We start from the raw sequence: 13,007 nt of genomic DNA, 5'->3' as shown, positions 1-13,007 counted from the left end.
GTACTTCGTAGAAAAAGAATGCACCTCTCCCGGGCCCCCGGGCTCTTGTAAACTTACAGCAAATGTTTATGATGCACTTTCTCCCTTCATGACTAATTGGGGGGGTATGGCTTGGGTAATGTCCTCAAAGTTCGTCAATATATTTTTCTGCTTCAGATAGTGAATATTTGACACGTACCGACACGGTAATATTCTAGGATAGGGGAAGGGGGGTTAACCCCCCAAACGATCTCTCCTAGAATATTACCTTTGACACAGTTTACATATTTTTTCCAACGCTTTTACAATATAATATACTATAATAAGCGATTACGCAATTCCCCGGAAGTAACGATTTTCCCCGGTAAATTTTTTGATTGGAAGCTTTTGATAAGAAATTTTCTGGTCTAAGTAAAGTCAAATAACATTGGGTGAGGCATCCCAATTAATTTCATATCATTAACTGATATCGCTAATTTAATTATTATAGCGAGTGAATTAATAAATAAATTGCGCGTAAATAAATTTTTTAAAATTTAATAAATTCCGATTAATTTATTACAATTAATTAGATATTTATTTATAAAATATAATTGGTATTTTAATTTGTATAGTGAAGTTTGATAAAAACTGTAATGATAAATTATCCTGGAAGAAAAACTGAATAAATGTGTTTAGAAAAATAGACACAGGCTTACAAACATCTGTTAACTTTTAAAAGTATTACATGTTAATTTCGCTGATTTACAAATATGCAATATAAGCATGTTCAATCTTTATTAAATAAACTTAATTATAATAAAATTTTATTTAAATATTAGTAGTTTTGTACACTTTAGCATTTCATTTTTATAAGAACATGTTATTATAATTAAATATTTAAATTTCCAACAAGTGTTTGAAACAACTTTTTACTCTTAAAAACCGTATTCTTCTTCAAGTTCTGGAGTGAGTAAATAAACAGTCACAAATAAAACCTTTGTAGAGTGTTATTTTACGTTAAAGTCAAATCACTGTCTACAAAGGTGATGTTTGTAATTGTTTAGTCTTACTTTAATTAAAATTTTTCGATTTTCAATTCTTGAAAGTTGATTTGGGTTAGTGAGAACAATAGTTTAACACAAGGCAATGGTATTAGATCAGTGTTTCTCAACGCCCCAAGTGGGCGATTTTTCCATGTTGGGGCGATTAGTAACAATTTATATTTTTGGGGGCGAAAAACAATTTTCTGGGGGCGATATAGCAAAACATTATATTAAGAATAATTAGATATTTTATTCATTATATCGTACAATAATTAAATAAATGGCATTCCTATAATCCTTCTTCCTTCCACTTTTAACCCTTTTTGTACCGTCCAAACAAAGAAATCGGTTACAATTAACACAAAAAGGTGATTTGCAATAAGTTTTGACAAATTTCGAACCAAAGATAAACAAATTGGCTCAACTTCATCAGCTTCGAGGTTCGCACTAACAATAATTTTTCTGAACTAGTAAAAGTCTCTTTAATCCGAAAAAATCTTTAACGGTAGACTATCCCACAGCTCTTACAGGTTATAAACTCCTTTATTGTTTTTCTACACATGCATTTCGGGCCAGTGTTTTCTTCCTGGTCCCTCTTCAGTGCTACAAAATAAATTTATTTTCTGAACTAAACAACGCGAGTAGATGACATTGTAAGAAACACTTTAAAACCGTTTCACTATACCCTAAGTTCTCCTTATGTTTCTTCACACTTTTACGGTACTTCTGTGTTCCATTTATGTTTCCTCCAAACACCCACCGCTGTTTCTAGGACGAAAATAAACGATAATCAGAGAGAGAGAGAGAAAGTGTTTATAGACAAAATAAAGACAGAGCGTTTCTAGCGCAAAATTTAATAATAAATAATGACTAGACAGCGGACTTCAGGCAAATGCCTATTTTTTCCCTTAGCATATACATGGATAAGATTTTGTATTAATATTTTTCATGAACACATTGACACATTGACTGATTGGAATATAAAATATAGAACAAATTAAAATTATGTAACTTTGTACTTTAATTTTAATGTAAGCCTTTATGAAATTATAAATTCTATATTAACACTATTTTTTTTATCCCATTATTCATTTCTCATAATTTTTTTTATTTTTAATTTAAAAGTAGTATTAGTAATTTATAAATTTTCGGATAAAGTATAGGCCTACTTATATAAAATTATCAACATTATATTGTCAACATAATTGCGGACCATTTCAGCTATTGTTGAAAAGTGAAATTAACAAAAAATAATTATTAGAATAAGCGCTTCCATCTATTGTATTTAGAACATTATAAAAATTGTAACAGTGTTTATTTATAACAATATTTTAACACATTCTGATTGTGTTATTTTGTCATATAAGTTTAGAACGTTTTAATTTATAATTTAAAGGTTATATGCTTGATTATTTCTTATTATTCTTTTTCTTCTGAATATTTCGTGATGGTCCCGTAAATTTTGGTCTAATGTGTTTTTGTGACTCAGAGAAGATGCAGCTTGGTCCAACCGTCCAGAAGGTCAGCAAAATTCCGTTTTGAACAGTAAGATGACCTCCACCCTCCCCGGGGGTCGCTCGCCCTCCCATTTTCCACGACTTACGATTGGGGACGTGTCAATTTGGTCCGGGAATGCGACATTTATATCGTGTTACACTCCGATGTTTTTAAAGCGAAAGTATTTTAAAGTAAATAACTTCCTGAAAAAGTTAAATTTGACCCTGAAGTAATTTAATTTTTCCATTGGTATTTTTTAATCATTTTATAATGTTTTATGATACCATAAAACACAAAATTGTCACAAATTATATACGATTACAATATAAAGTAAAAATAAATTAATAATAAAGCAAAACTATCAGGTATGTCTCCAAAGTCAAAAAGTAAAATATTACATTGTACTATTTTATAATAAATATTCAATTTTAAAACTTTGGATTTTAAGTTTTGCATATATTTGCATGTTCATTAAAAAAAAAAAAAAAAACAGATAAATAATAATAGAAATGAAATTTTTAAACTTCTTTGCCTGAAGATGACTGGTAAGATGGGAAATTGGTATATTTAGATAGTCATTTGTTATGTGAACGTAATATATCAACTTATAAAAAAAGTAAATTAGTCCAATAAATCCGTAACCCTTTTCCATGATCCTTTCCCTTTCCTACAGCAATGGCCCCAAGCATGTGCCTTCTGATTCTCACCCTATACAGTATTTAAACCTTTTTCTCACTATGTTTCTTCAAAAACAAAAAGCATAAAAATCTTTTGCTAGATGTATTCTTTTGAATTATTTTATTTTACTTTTTCAAAATTTCTAAAAATGTGTTATTTATATATATATAAAATATTAACAAAAGTAGAATAATTCAATTGTTCAACTTTTATTAAAGTTATATAACCTGTAATTATCTATCACTCTTCTCTTATAATGCAGTACTTTGAGCTGATTCATTCTCAAACATGAACATGAATTCAAGAATCAAAAATAATTATAATGGAATGACTTAGTAGGCCCATTTGCTAGATGTAGCTAATAATTTTTTTATTAATTGTTACATTTTTGTTATTACTTTGAAATATGAAGACATCTGTTTAATTACAAACAAAATATCAATAAGACTTTATGATCAATGGAAAAATAATAATAGAATTATTCCTGTTATGTTACTTTACATTTTAATTTGTATTTAATATAGAACAATGTCTACTTAAAATATGAGTTAATTACACTTTATAGGGTTTATTGTATTAAATTTAATTAAAAAATATACTTTATTTTTCTTTTAAATATATATATTTTATATAATGGTATATTTTTCAAAATTAAGTATTCGTAAAGCAAAAGAATGAGCTGAATCACAAAATTACATATTGTGAAAAATCTTCACATGAAAATATTGTAAAGGTTTAAAATTTTTAAATGTAAAAATTAAATTATGTAGAACTTAAATGTTTCTTTTGTTTAATAAAAAATGTTTGCTCCATGAAATAAGAAATTTGATTTATTTGTTTTAAATTATATTAAATGTTTGTTAGCATTTATTTTACAACATATTTGTGTTTTAAGATATTTTATCTAAAGATCTGTTAATAAAGAAAATTTTTTATATATATATATATATAATTTTTTTTTTCGTACAAATTAAAAATGAATATAGTTGCTGTTCATTGCTATTTGTAATTTTTATTTAATTTTGTTGATTTATCTACAAAGTATGAAAGAAAACATAATAAAGAAAATATTAACTGATCTCTTTAAAAGCACATGTTTCTGTTTAAAAACAATATATTTAAATTTAAATACTTAATCAGAAAAGGTAAAACTTTTTGAACAACTAGCAATGAGTTTGTAAAAATTTTTTAGCTTATAAATAAATTTATATCTTTTTAAATCAATTTTAATTAGGGAGTTAAAAATTAAAAAATAAATACATACTCATAGTTAAATATTTATCTTAAAATACTTCCATGTTTACAATATTTAATATTAATTGTATCCTATAAAATCAGATTTTAATTGGTTGTTAATAATAAAAGAGTATTATTATTATTATTATTTGATAGACAAATAAATAAAATTGTAACTCTAGGTCATCTCATTAAAAGAAATTACAGAGTTTACAAAGCCATATTTACTTACTTTTATATGTTTTGTTTGTTAATTATATTGTGAAGAAAGAGTTAATTAAATTTACTTATAACAACAATGACCAATAACAATGTAGTTTATCAATAAAAAATGAATGCTGAAATCTTGGATGGTTTAAGAAGTTACTTTTTATTGCTAAATCTTTTCACAATCTGATGTATCTCTTGTTCCACTACAACTATAATAATTTATATATTTTTTAACATCTGAGAAATTAAACCAAAAATAAAAAGGAAAATTTGATAACAATTTAAAAAGTTTACAATTTATGTCATAGTAATGTAAAAACTTGTTCAAGATAAAATTATGTAATGAATTAGAGCTATTATATTACCTTAGAATAAAAATCACTTTCTTTAAATAAAAACAAATAAGTTTTATTATGAAACTTTTATTAACTTTTTGGTTTTACCTAAATATCATAAAATAAAACATTATATATGACATATCATAATCCAAACACAAATGTTACTAATTTTGCTCAAAAATTGTCCAGTTACATTCAGATTAATTATATAATTTGATGATTTTGATTACGATTAGTTATATTATCATCTGTTGATTATGTTAAAAATTAGGTTATTTCAGATTTAGTTAATTTTAGATAATTCTGAAAAATATTAACCTGAATTCAAGTATGAAATTCTATCTATTTATAGTGTGCAGGTATGCTGAGAGTTATATTATTCAGATGTAAAAATAAAATTCGTTCAGGCATAAATAACCATTATTATTATATACAAGTTTAAACTAATATATATCTGGAAAAACTCTGGCTTGGAATCTACATGATATCACTGGCAAGATATTTGCATATTACACAAGGGTTATGATTGAAATTCCACTTTATTAGTTATGCTGTTTCGGATGTATCTAAATTTATTTATTTCCACTTTATATATTATTAATATAAGTATATAGATACAGATGGCATTGTGCCTATGTGGGATCAAATATGAAATTACTAACTAAATCAATTGTCTTTTAATACTAGTGCCAAAAAATCTCCAAGTTAATGCTAGGTATAACATGTCAAAAATTATTGTTGGCAGAGTTTTATTTTGATGACAGAAATCAATACATAAATCTAACATATTTTGTCTTTAATGGAAGATTGTATAATGAACTAATATTTTATTTCAGTGACAAAATTCTCATATATGAAAAAAATAATTACTAAACTTTGTATATAATAATATTTGTAAATATGTTTTTTACAATACAAGATTATATTTATAGAGTAACATAAAAAATATTTGTGTGTGTTGACTACAAAAGGCTTCAAGGTTTAAGTTCTTCATGGCTTAAGAAATGATTATCGATGATTCCAGCTAAAATGAAAAAAAATATAAAAGACCAGTTACAAAAAAATTAAAATATAATAAAATTCATAGATTTTATATCTTAAAAATTTTATCGTTTTAAATGTTAAATACTTAAATATTTATAAATAAATGGTCAATTTTATTAATTTCTCATTTATTATTAACTCATTCAATTTATTATTATTCAATTTAAAAATGTTTAAACTCCAAATACAGTCAATTCTACTTATTGTAATCACAGAAATTATCATCAGTTGGTTCACCTTATTATGTTCTCTTTTCGTGTTGTCAGCCTCAACATGTTTAAATGTCTTTTTTTTTATATGAAAAAATCATTTCTAGTAATTAGTATCTTAACATTTAGTTTTTAATTGTACTTTTAGTGACAAACATTTGAGTGGTGATAAACTTTTAGTGACAAACAGTGGTGAGGGTTTATCTCTGTGTTGACAGTACAGAGATGGAAGCATACAAGTACCAAATACTTGTATTAGAAATACTTTTTCCCATATAACAAATAGCCTACCTGATTTAAGTTAGAGTATTTCTGATAGATATTATTTAAACTACTAGGTATCAGAAATTTGAATTTTCAAGTACAGTATTTGAAAATCTTACATAAGTATAGTACTTGAAATATTTTAAAATTATTTGGAATACATAAAAATATTTGAAGTACAAATATACTAAACATCCAGAAGCCTGATACATAGATACTCAATCAAATGATCGCATTAAGCTATCAGGCTATAAATCTGCTATTATTAATGATTAAATACTAAATAATTTGGTATTTAATCATTAATAATAGATTTATAGCCCAATTGTTTAAGACGACCATTTGGTTGAGTATTCAAAGTACTTAAAAATGTTTGAAATTCTTAAAAATATATTTGCTATCCACAAAAAGTAGCAAATATGTTAATTTTGAAATTTTGTAACAAGTAGAACAATTCAAAAAATTTGATTATCTGAAGACTTTTCATGAAAACTTTTATCTCTTTCTTTATTATTTAACTACTTTAAAAAATTAAAAGTGTAGGTTTATTGCATTTTTATATTTTACGTGTTAATAGCATGAAGATAAATAAAGAGCTTGTAAAATTGGATATAGCTCAAAAAATACAAAGACAAACAATCTCCATGTAAAAGTCCTTTTACTAAGTGCTTTTTTATTCAAATCAATAATAAAGTTATTTATTTTATACATATTGTTTATTGCTAGGTTACCTAGCCTAGCTTGTAATTTAGGTCTTGGTTTGTATGAATTATTTCAATGATTTGATATTTTTTACGATTCTAATGCAGCACAGTCAGAATAAATAAAAAGTTCTAAGTAATTAAAAGTTCCTGGATTTACACCAATAACAATATTCTTTAGAAAAATCTGAGAATTCATACCATAAATGTTAAATATCTACTATAACTTCATTACAGTGATAAAAATGATTACAAATGTTAACACTTTAAAATTATGGTGTTATAACTTCAAAATCAGTATGTTTTAGATTCAGAAATAATACTTTTTATTATATTTGGTCTTTTATTTATCAATTTTGTCCAGATAAAAATACAACATATAACATAGTTAATATATTTTTTCTGATCAATTCTATGAAAGAATACTTCATTAAAGATTATATATGATTATTAACTTGTACTCTGAATAAGCTTACATATATTTACAGCTAATTATTGTAATTGTTCTAAGCATAAAATAGCCTCTTGGAACATAGGTTTTACATGTATGAACTTCCAATTCTATTTTCATTGCTTCAGATACAATTTTATAATTATTATTTTATAAACAGATAATTTTTTTAAAAAGATATCCAATTTTACTTAAGAACTAATTCAGGAGCTCGGTTTCCTTCATACTTAAAACAATATTTAAGATGAAAACAAGATACTTCTTTTTGATTTGTTTTACATTTACTGTGAGTAGAATTTATTAAAATATGTTGGATGCATAATTCCATTCTTACAGATATAACAGGATGAGATCTAAATAGATAAAAATGAAGAAGACAATCTGTATATAACATTACATTAATCAAATAAATTTTAGTTTTTTGTATAAATTGTATAAATAAAGAAGTATCCAATGGAAATTTTTAAATAATATGAATCTAATCTTTCGCTTAATTTATCTCTAAATTTGATTCTGTTAAAAAGTATTTTAATTAATAAAATATCTATATGTTCCACGAAAATAATATTTTCAGTTTGAACTTTCTTCATAAAAATACACAGCGCCATCTTTCGTTTAAAATAAATAATTTATAAATATCCATAGTCATTCTATTTTATATATGTGCCGCCATCTATCGCATATATTTTAAATTATTTAAACTTATATCGAAAAATCGTAAATAAAATATATTTTTATCAACAAATTTGCTAACATTCATATAAAATAACAATAAAACATAATTATTATTATAGAGCCAATTCCATGTTTAAAGTATCTATGTTATGAACAACATATGCATCGAAAATAATATAAATAAAAAGGTTTTTGATATACTTTAATACAAACATATCATAAATTATTCGCTTGTTAAAAAATAAATCATTTGAAACATTTATAAAAGAATATAAAAGCTTTATAAACGAAATAAGACAGTATCCCAGTCACGTGACACCACACTTCCGCTACGTCACCCTAGTCTGACGTCACCGTTTAAATATCTGGTTTAAAAGGACAAAGGAAAATCCAAACAAATGAATATAACTTTAAAACTAAAACTTAATAATACTCTAAAATGAAAACATATTAATTAAAATATATAAATGAATCTAATAAAAGTAAATTTTTTTAAAAAAAGTTGTAATATTGCTATAATTCATCGATTTATATATTATTAATATCTACCGATTAATTAAATAAACTAATTATATATTCTAACAAACCGAATGTATATGAAAGAACATACCTACATGTAGAATATACGTACATGTTAAAAACGTACTTAAAATGGCAGCACTGTCGACTCAATAGTTGGATAAAAAAGAACCGTTGGAAAAATTTACTAAAATTAAAATTAACATCATTTACGATAAATGTAATAAACTAATACTTTAATATAACATAGAATTAATAGTATACTATCAAATACTACATTAACCAAACGTAAAATTTAATTAGATTAGATAAAATTGCAATTAATTTACAGATCATTAACGTAAACAAGAATATACGAATTTTTTACAGAAATAATAAAAAATATAAGCAAATAAATAATACACCAAATAAAAGTACACATACTTCCATATCAGAATTATCTGTTTTCATATTTTTAATACCAACGGTTGATTTTATACGAATTTTTTAAATAATACAAGTAAATTTTCCCCAATGACCTTGGAATTGGCCGAGAACCAGCGCCTACTCGTGTTTCGGCACTCCGCGAGAGCAAGAGGGTATTAAAAATACATTTAGAGAATTCTGCGGTTTTTACTGGCTTATCGAACAAATTAATACGAATGGACCCTAGACCAGTGATTCTTAACAGGGGGCCGCGGCCCCTGGGGGTCCATAAGAAGTTTGCCGGGGGCCGCCAAATTATGCAAAATTTCCTTCAGAATATAATAAAAAGAAAATTGATGTATAATTTGAATATCGTATTGAAAAGTGAAATAAGAAAGATAAAGTTTTCCTATTTAGTTTTTATTTATTTATTTTGTATTTCTTCCTACATACAACTTTGTTAGTACAGAAGAAATAAATGTAAATATGCTACTTACACCGCAGTATTTACTTCTTTTATTCCAAAGCAATTTTAAGAAACTATTAATGCTTGAAATTTTAAAAATAATTAGGAAAAATAGTAGGCTTTGAAAATTTAAATATTTTTGCAAAAGTTATGCAAAATCCTTACAAGTGGGCGTTTTAGTTTTAGTTTAGTTTTAGCATCGACATTGGATCGATTTATCGACATGTTTCTTATTTTATTTTCTGTTAAAAATTAATGAGTTTTTATGTTTAATTGTGAAGTTTGAATGTTATTTAAATAGATAATGAAATAATAAAGTTATGATTTACATTTATTATATAAAAAATAAAGCAATAATAAAAAAATCAATTTATTATAGATAAATTATCAAATATAAATTATTATTAAAAATGGGGGTCACAAAAAATTATGAAATATTTGGTGGGCCGCGAGTATAAAAAGGTTAAGAACCACTGTCCTAGACCATCACTGACGCGCAATTAACTGATTGCCCCTGGAAGTCGGCTTCTTACAGAAACACAGCTTCCCTGTCATTAAATGTCACGGCACGCCACTGATACAATATGAAATACATTTAGTTTTAAATGGTTACATCTTGTTTCAGTTACATAAAATGAATAATTTAAACTACAAATATATCATTTATCAATATCTTCGTTACAAATGAAAGTTTTGATTGAATATTTTATTATAAGGAAGAAAGCATACTGTTGTTCGGCATTAGATTTATGTACTTAATGAATTAAACACATACAAGTACTTGCAACATTTCGAAATGTCTTTCTCGAGCAGGCCCACTGGTGGCCAAGCGGTTCCGTTCCCCGAGCACTGGGAGTTTGATCGTGGGTTTGCACCTCGCCAGGACGTGGAGTTTTCCGGGTTTTGTTTACATCTGAACAGGAGCCGGTTACATTCAAAAAGACCTCCCGGAAGACATCCCCCTAGGCAGATCGCCCAAGTGTTGCGTTGCCGTAACTTAATAAAACAAATTTTCTCAAGCGAAGAAAGAATATATATATATATACACAAAATTTTATATATTCTTTCTTTGCTTGAGAAAGACATTTTGAAATGTTGCTAGTACTTGTATGTGTTTTGTTCGTTAAGTACGTGAATCTAATGTTGAAAGACATTATGCTATCTTTCTTACTATATTTGGCATCGTATGTGAGTATAAAAGGTTTTACAATAGTGGAATATTTTGTTAATTTGATGATTTTGTTTAATTCAACTATTAAAAACATAAAATATTTGCCATTGAATAAAAGGAAGTGGCTTCCTGGAAATATGTTGAAAAATTAAATTCTATTTTCATAATGAATGCTTGTTCATTTAATATTTTTAACAGACAGAAAATATTGTGAAAAAATCTTTGAAATTAAAAAATGCTAAGGTGCACTGTGTTTTTACCCTAACACAGTACACCTTCTTGAAACTTTAATAATCTAAACTGTTGTAGTTTTTTAATTATTTTAAAATAATTTTTTAAATTAAAATATTTATTTTACGTTTTCATATATTTAAATATTACTTTTTCTCAGTTTCATATAGTTTAAATAATAAAATAAATATATATCAAAATTCAAATTTCTGTGTGAAAAATAAAATTGTTAGAAACGAAAACATTATAGGCCTACTTTTATATTTTGAAATGATTTATTTAAGACAAAAATCTTCATATATCTATCATTTCATTAAAGTAAAATGCTTCTCTTTATCTTAGTACTACTTCAAGTTCGTTACATTTCGGAATTTTATCAGATTTTTGTTTTTAAAATAATTATATACAAGGATAGATCAATAATTGCTTTCATATATGTTGAGCATATGTTGTTCATTGCTTGGACACTGGACTAAAAGGTTAAAATGTTAATAATAGCACTGGAAAAATCTATCTGCCATAGATGTAGAGAGACAATTAATTTGTTGTTTGGTAATAAATTATTTATTTCATATATCAAATTTGCATATAAGAGAATTGGTGAATATATTTTTAAAAGTTTCATTCACAAATGATATTTCTTTCATAGTTTTAACATTAACTTTCTTACTTGATGATGGTCTTGATTGTTGGCCATTGTTTTTGTTAGGAAATAATTTTTAAATATTGTAAATATCCAGCTTAACATGGAGGACAGTTAAGCCATGTAATGAAAAAGTTGGATAACATTGAGATTGAAGATAAGGTATTTCCTGTACAGTCAAGCACATCAGTGTGTCCGATATGTGGTTTATTTTTCTGGTATGAGGAAGGTGACAGTTTATTGAGAAAAAGATAAGATTTATTAAGGGCAGATTAAATTATGTCTAAATTAAAGTCATAGCCCATACTGGCAGACTGTAATCGTATAATGCTTTAATACAGAATTTTCAGCAAAAGTAAGCTGGTAAGATGCCTACAATTATCGTGCTGCATTATCTGCAGAATTTTCATTAAACATTTTTAAACAATATTATTATTATTTAATAATAATGTACTTTTTGTTTCTATAAAAAAACTTTTTGACAGCTGATCAGACTGGATTGTATGTAGGACTGGATGATCGCAAGTCTACTGTATCAATAATCAAAAAATCAAATCTTGTGAAAAATACAATATTTACATTCTTCCTGAAATGATAACATTCATTATCTTCAGTGACTTGTAATAAATATTCATAAAATTATCTTTTGGTTATACTCATGAAAGATAGCTTGATAAACCTCATCATTTTTGCAAGAAGCAATACATTATGAAGAAGAAATATTTTTGGTTTCAATTGAGTATGTTAAATAGTTGAGCATTCTATCTTGTTTATTTCATAACAGATCTAAATCTAAAAATTTTTTGTTATTAAATGATGATCTATAATACATACATCTAGAAAATTAATGGAATTGACTTAGTTGCAAATTAAGAAATGTTATTAGCCACCATATTTATCATGACTGATTTTCAAAAGTTCAGTCTAATTGACAGAGTTCTTAAAACAAATTGTGTTAGATTGGTCCTGTCTTACAGAAGTTTTCATTGTTGGGTTGCAATTTGAAAAAATTATACAGTATAACTATAAATTCCCACTGTTGTGTCTGTTTGTCTGTCCTTAATCTTGAGAATGGTGTTAGGTAGATGAAAGTTGAGACCAGATATGGAAAGCTTAGGGGCAGGAAATCCTGATTAACTATATCCATGTGGGAGAAAATATTTGAATTGAATTCTTGTGACTTCAATTCAAGTATTTTCCCCTGGTGTTACATAGATGACCGGCATGACAATAAATTAAGCATATGATTAAAAATTGCAGCTTGG

The 13,007-nt window shown here is 25.8% G+C and overlaps 1 long non-coding RNA gene across 1 annotated transcript; it reads right to left on the bottom strand.

Annotated features, from left to right (window-relative positions):
- Positions 1–5,483: 5,483 nt before the first annotated feature.
- Positions 5,484–8,963, bottom strand: LOC136978535 (uncharacterized). Its single transcript, XR_010881242.1, has 2 exons — positions 8,918–8,963; positions 5,484–5,987 (listed from the first exon to the last, which is right to left on the bottom strand). It is a non-coding gene; the product is annotated as an uncharacterized lncRNA (long non-coding RNA).
- Positions 8,964–13,007: the final 4,044 nt, after the last annotated feature.

Source organism: Centruroides vittatus, unplaced genomic scaffold (genome assembly GCF_030686945.1).
Source record: "Centruroides vittatus isolate TY-2023 unplaced genomic scaffold, ASM3068694v2 contig_546, whole genome shotgun sequence".
Classification (NCBI taxonomy): domain Eukaryota; kingdom Metazoa; phylum Arthropoda; class Arachnida; order Scorpiones; family Buthidae; genus Centruroides; species Centruroides vittatus.
The sequence above is the reverse complement of the archived record's forward strand: the minus strand, read 5'-3'. Positions and strand labels throughout refer to the sequence as shown.